Raw genomic sequence first — 5,373 nt, forward strand, 5'->3', positions numbered from 1 at the left:
AGAGCTGATGGAAACCAGCCAGACTTCAGCCAGGGTGATGCTGGAAGCAGATCTGGTTTGGGGAGCAGGGAAAAAAGCCACTTCATGGTGTCCCTGGGATGGAGAGTGGAGGGAAGCAGGTGGGAAATCCATGCCTGGAAAAAGGGCCTGGAGCTGACTACCTTGATTTCTTACCTTAAAAATACAACCTGTGTCCAGAGGTGGGCACATGCTGCTTGGCTGCAGCTCCTCACACTTGGCCCTTGGGAAGGACTGGTTTTCCTGTATTTTCCAACCAGCTCTACTTGGGTTTTTTTCCTGCAGTGATTTCTTCCCTGGGGTCTTCCCTGCTCACCACGTGGCATGAATCCACTCCTTTCAAGCTTTCAGCTCCTGCCCACCTGCAGGTGGTTGGGAACATTTCAGTAGCAAAACTCTTGCCCAGAAAGCCCCTGTGATTCAGTTCAGGGCTGGAAGGGAAAGAACTAAATTTCACACTATTCTGCTCAAAAAGAGAAACCTTTCAACTGCAGCCACGATCAGGTGACTCTCACTGGAGTGTTTCCCCCAGGAGTGAAGGGGATGACCCAGCACGAGCTGGGCAATGTCCCCAAGGTGCTCCAGGAGCTGCTGGACCCTCTCAGAGCAGCTCATCAGGAGGACAGAGCCAGGCAGGACCAGCTTTATTCTGAAACTGGGGCAATTCCAGCTTGTTTTTATCGTCCTGCTCCGTGAAACTGGATCTCATCTGGCTCATTTATTGCATGAAGTCCTGGATTTAAAAAATGGATGGGGTTATTCCTGGGTTTTGGGTTCTCCATCGAGGGGTATCTCATCCTGGTGGGACACATCCTTGGGCTGCACTCACCCCTTGGGGATCTCAGGGTGGAAATTCATGGCTGGGCTGGGGAAAAAAAAAAGCCTTTGCATGTGAGGAAGATCACAGCCACGTGGGAGGAAGGCACACGGGTTTATTTTGAGTTTATTCTGAGTTTGACTTCCCCCAGAACCTCCTGGGCCATCTCATTTCTTGTAAGTGACTGGATTTCCCCCTTGCCTTGCTCACCACGGCCAGCCCCGACCCAAACTGGTGATCCAGGTCATGTCACAGTGTGGACCAGGGGCAAAAGGAGCCCAGGGGCACGCAGGGCCACCCGGGTTAGATCCTGAGATCCTCAGGGAAAAGGGGGAAAAGGCTGCCGGGCAGCAAACAGAGCTGCCAGAGCACAGACGGGAAGAACAGGTCAGATGGAGAGGGGTGAGGGCAGCCGGGAGGGTGGCCCAGTTTCGGGGAGCTGATTCAGAGCTCGTTGTGGCTCTGCTTTGCCAGCCTGTCCCATGGGAAGCGAGAAGTGACACCGGCGGCGTCAGGCAGGATGGGCAGGACACCCATGGGAGAGCTGGGCCGGGGGTGACCCACGGGAGAGCCCCCGGGCTGGCTCCGAGGCCGGGAGGGGCAGGGTGTGCTGGCCAAGCTGAGCCCAGGGCAAGGTGTGAGATAGGAAACCTGCCAGGAGAGGGCTGGGGCTGGTCCCTGAGAGATGGGGGGTTGGTCCCCAAGAGATGGGGGGATTGGTCCCTGAGAGATGAGGAAGCTGAAACCCAAGAGATGGGGGGTTGGTGCCCAAGAGATGGGGAGGCTGGTCCTCAAGAGATGGGGGGGCTGGTCCCTGAGGGATAGGGGGGCTGGTCCCCGAGAGATGGGGGGTTGGTCCCCAAGAGATGGGGAGCCTGGTCCCTGAGGGATGGGGGCTTGGTGCCCAAGGGATGTGGGGTCGGTCCCTGAGAGATGGGGAGGCTGATCCTCAAGAGATGGGGAGGTTGGTCCTCAAGAGATGGGGGGGCTGGTCCCTGAGGGATAGGGGGGCTGTTCCCCAAGTGAAGGGGTGTTGGTGCCCAAGAGATGGGGAGGCTGGTTCCCAAGAGATGGGGGGTTGGTCCCCAAGAGATGGGGGCCTGGTCCTCAAGAGATAGGGGGCTGGTCCCCGAGAGACGGGGGGTTGGTCCCCAAGAGATGGGGGGGCTGGCCCCTGAGGGATAGTGGGGCTGGTCCCTGAGGGATGGGGGGTTGGTCCCCAAGAGATGGGGGGGCTGGTCCTCAAGAGATGGGGAGCCTGGCCCCTGAGGAATAGTGGGGCTGGCCCCTGAGGGATAGGGGGGCTGGTCTCCAAGGGATAGGGGGGGCTGGTCCCTGAGGGATGGGGGGTTGGTCCCCAAGGGATGGGGGTTGGTCCCTGAGGGATAGGGGGGCTGGTCCCTGAGAGATGGGGGGTTGGTCCCCAAGAGAGAGGGAGGCTGGTCCCGGAGAGAAGGGGAGGCTGGTCTTCAAGGGATGGGGAGCCTGGTCTCTGAGGGATGGGGGGGCTGGTCCCCAAGAAATGGGGAGGCTGGTTCCCGAGAGATGGGGAGGCTGGAGGATGTTGCCCAAGGGCACCGCTGCATCCCTGGCATCCCAGCTCTTGTGAAACCAGGAGTGGCTGTGGCAGCATCCCAGTTCCAGGCTCCAGCCTTCTGGGAGTTGCCCTGTACCCCCATCCCACCAGGAAAAGCTGCCCAGGGGGATGCTAGAGCTGGAGACACATCTGGGATGGGCTTATGGCCAGTGCGTGGCCTGAGGGCTTGCACGGAGCGAGCAGGAGGCTGCTGTGGGATTTCTCAGCAGTTCTCAGGTGGATACAGGATTTTCCCAGGGTCTATTGTCCTCCCACAGCAGCCCCCAAGGCCGCCAGTGAGGTCAGAGGCAGAAACAGCCCCCAAAAATGCTGCTGGGAATAAAAACATCGAGCGCTCCCGAAGCTTTTGTTCCGGGCGTGCGGCCTTTTTCCCCCTGGCCAGGGCTGGAGGAAGCCTGGAGAAGGCACTGCAGTCCCCGACCTTCCTGTTTGTGCCCACTCCCATCGAAACCAGGCTCCCAAAATAACTCCCTCAAACAATGTGGCCATAGTCAGGGTGTGGGTGGTGCTGCCTCGACTTTCCCCTCCCCAGGCAAAGCTTGTCCCGCGATAAACCTGGTGTGTTTGCTCAGCAGCCCCGTGGTTTTGGGGCTGCTTGTATCCAGAGGAAGCAGCTGGTGGGCAGGAGAAACGTGGCTCAGAATAAAAACCAGCCCGAAATGTTGGTTTCTTTTCTCAGGAAATGCAGCCAAAAGCTCCGCCCTGGTTGTCCCCAAGGAGAAGGGACAAAGGGTGGGCAAGGAGATGCTGCTGCAGCCCCTGCAGGGGTCAGGGGGTCTCCCTGCTACCCAGGGTTGGCCCCAGGGTGCTGGGTCCTGTGCTCTCACCTTGCTTCTGGGCCAAGAGAGCCAAGGTAGGCTGGGAGACACAAATATCTGGGTGTGTGACCTTGGCCTCCAAGCGATAGCGCCTGGGTGCCAGGTTGTTGTTTCCCCAACACCAGAAGGACGTGGAGCTCTTGGAGGGGGTCCAGAGGAGGCCACAAAGATGCTCTGATGGCTGGAGCAGCTCTGCTCTGGAGCCAGGCTGGGAGAGTTGGGGTGTTCAGCCTGGAGAAGAGAAGGCTCCAGGGAGACCTGAGAGCACCTTCCAGTGCCTGAAGGGGCTCCAGGAAAGCTGGGGAGGGGCTTGGGACAAGGGCAGGGAGGGAGAGGACAAGGGGGAAGGGATGAAAACTGCAAGAGGAGAGATGGAGGTGAGACATGAGGAGGGAATTCTGGAGTGTGAGGGTGGTGAGAGCCTGGCCCAGGTTGCCCAGGGAAGCTGTGGCTGCCCCATCCCTGGCAGTGTTGAAGGGCAGGTTGGATGGGGCTTGGAGCAGCCTGGGCTGGTGGGAGGTGTCCCTGCCCATGCGGGGGGGGTTGGAGCTGGATGGTCTTGAAGGTCCTTTCTGACTCAACCCATTCCGTCATTCTGATTCTCCCCCTCCTGTCCAGGGTGAGCTCCTCACCCCCTCCCTGTCAGAAATCACACTTCTTGTTTTAGCTCCAACCAAAACCCTCCTGCCTTGGGCCCGTTTCTCCTCCTTTACGTCAAGATGCTGCTGTCACTTATGTCACTGGCGGGAAGTTTTCTGCCAAAGCCCAAGCTCAGACAGAAGCACGGCAGGGGAAGCTTTCACTTTCAGCTGCCAAACCCCACCACAGACCCAGGACCTGCAAAAAAAAACCAAACAAAACAAAACCCTCCTGCAACTTGAAGCCTGGGATCATTAAGGTTGGAAAAGAGCTCTAAGATCATCAAATCAAACCATCAACTCTGGTTGTGAGTGAGTCTGGAGTGAGCTCTGCTCACTCAACCATGTGCTGAAGTGCCCAGCTCAGGATGTCCAGCACAGGTCCCAGGGGACAGCCTGGAGAAGAGAAGGCTCCAGGGAGACCTGAGAGCACCTTCCAGTGCCTGAAGGGGCTCCAGGAAAGCTGGGGAGGGACCTGGGACAAGGGCAGGGAGGGAGAGGACAAGGGGGAAGGGATGAAAACTGGAAGAGGGAGATTGAGGTGAGACATGAGGAGGGAATTCTGGAGTGTGAGGGTGGTGAGAGCCTGGCCCAGGTTGCCCAGGGAAGCTGTGGCTGCCCCATCCCTGGCAGTGTTGAAGGGCAGGTTGGATGGGGCTTGGAGCAACCTGGGCTGGTGGGAGGTGTCCCTGCCCATGCAGGGGGGTTGGATCTGGATGATCTTGAAGGTCCCTTCCAACCCAACCCAGCCTGGGATTCTATGATTTTCCAACACTGCCTGCAGGAACAGGACGAGCAGGAGGGGTGAAGAGCAGCTCACAGAGAACCGAGCAGGCAGGGCTTTGGGTGAAGCCACAACCTTCTGCAAAAGAACACGGACAGGTCTGCTGGGCTCTCTGCAAGAGAAGGGGAGGTTTCACTCTTCCCTCTTGCATTTGCTGCCAGCTTTTTTTAAAAGCCTGAACACTTCTCCCCTGCTCCCCTCCCTCCCAACCCTCAGCCCTGAGGTTGGGTTTTGCTTTCCCCACCTTGGCTATCGACCAGCAACTCCTTTTTCTTTTTTTTTCCCCCTGAAAACCGGCGGGGGAGGGGGGGGGAACAAAAAAAACCGAGGTGGGAGTTCAGCACGGCGCCGTTTCACAGCCTGTCAAGCCAAGGGTGGCAGTTCCTAAAAGTCATTCCCGACGTCAAAGGCGAGGATGGGCGGGATCCCGGCAGAGCAGAAGCTGCCGGCTCCCCCAGCACCCACCGCCCCTTCTTACACCCCCCGCTTTCCTCAGGGGGTGGGCGGTGAGGAGCTGGGGGGGGGGCTGCTAACACCCAACACCCCCTTTCTCCTCCCCCCCGGCTTTTTCCCTCTAGGAATCTGCCCGGATTTGATGCTCCTGCTGGTGCCAGGGCTGCTGCCAGGCAGGGAAGGAGGGTGAAGGAGACCCCGACTATTCCTTGTCCCCCCCCCAGTGCAAAACCCACCACTCTCCTGGC

The sequence above is a fragment of the Apus apus genome, chromosome 10, assembly GCF_020740795.1.
Source record: "Apus apus isolate bApuApu2 chromosome 10, bApuApu2.pri.cur, whole genome shotgun sequence".
NCBI classification, from domain to species: Eukaryota; Metazoa; Chordata; class Aves; order Apodiformes; family Apodidae; genus Apus; species Apus apus.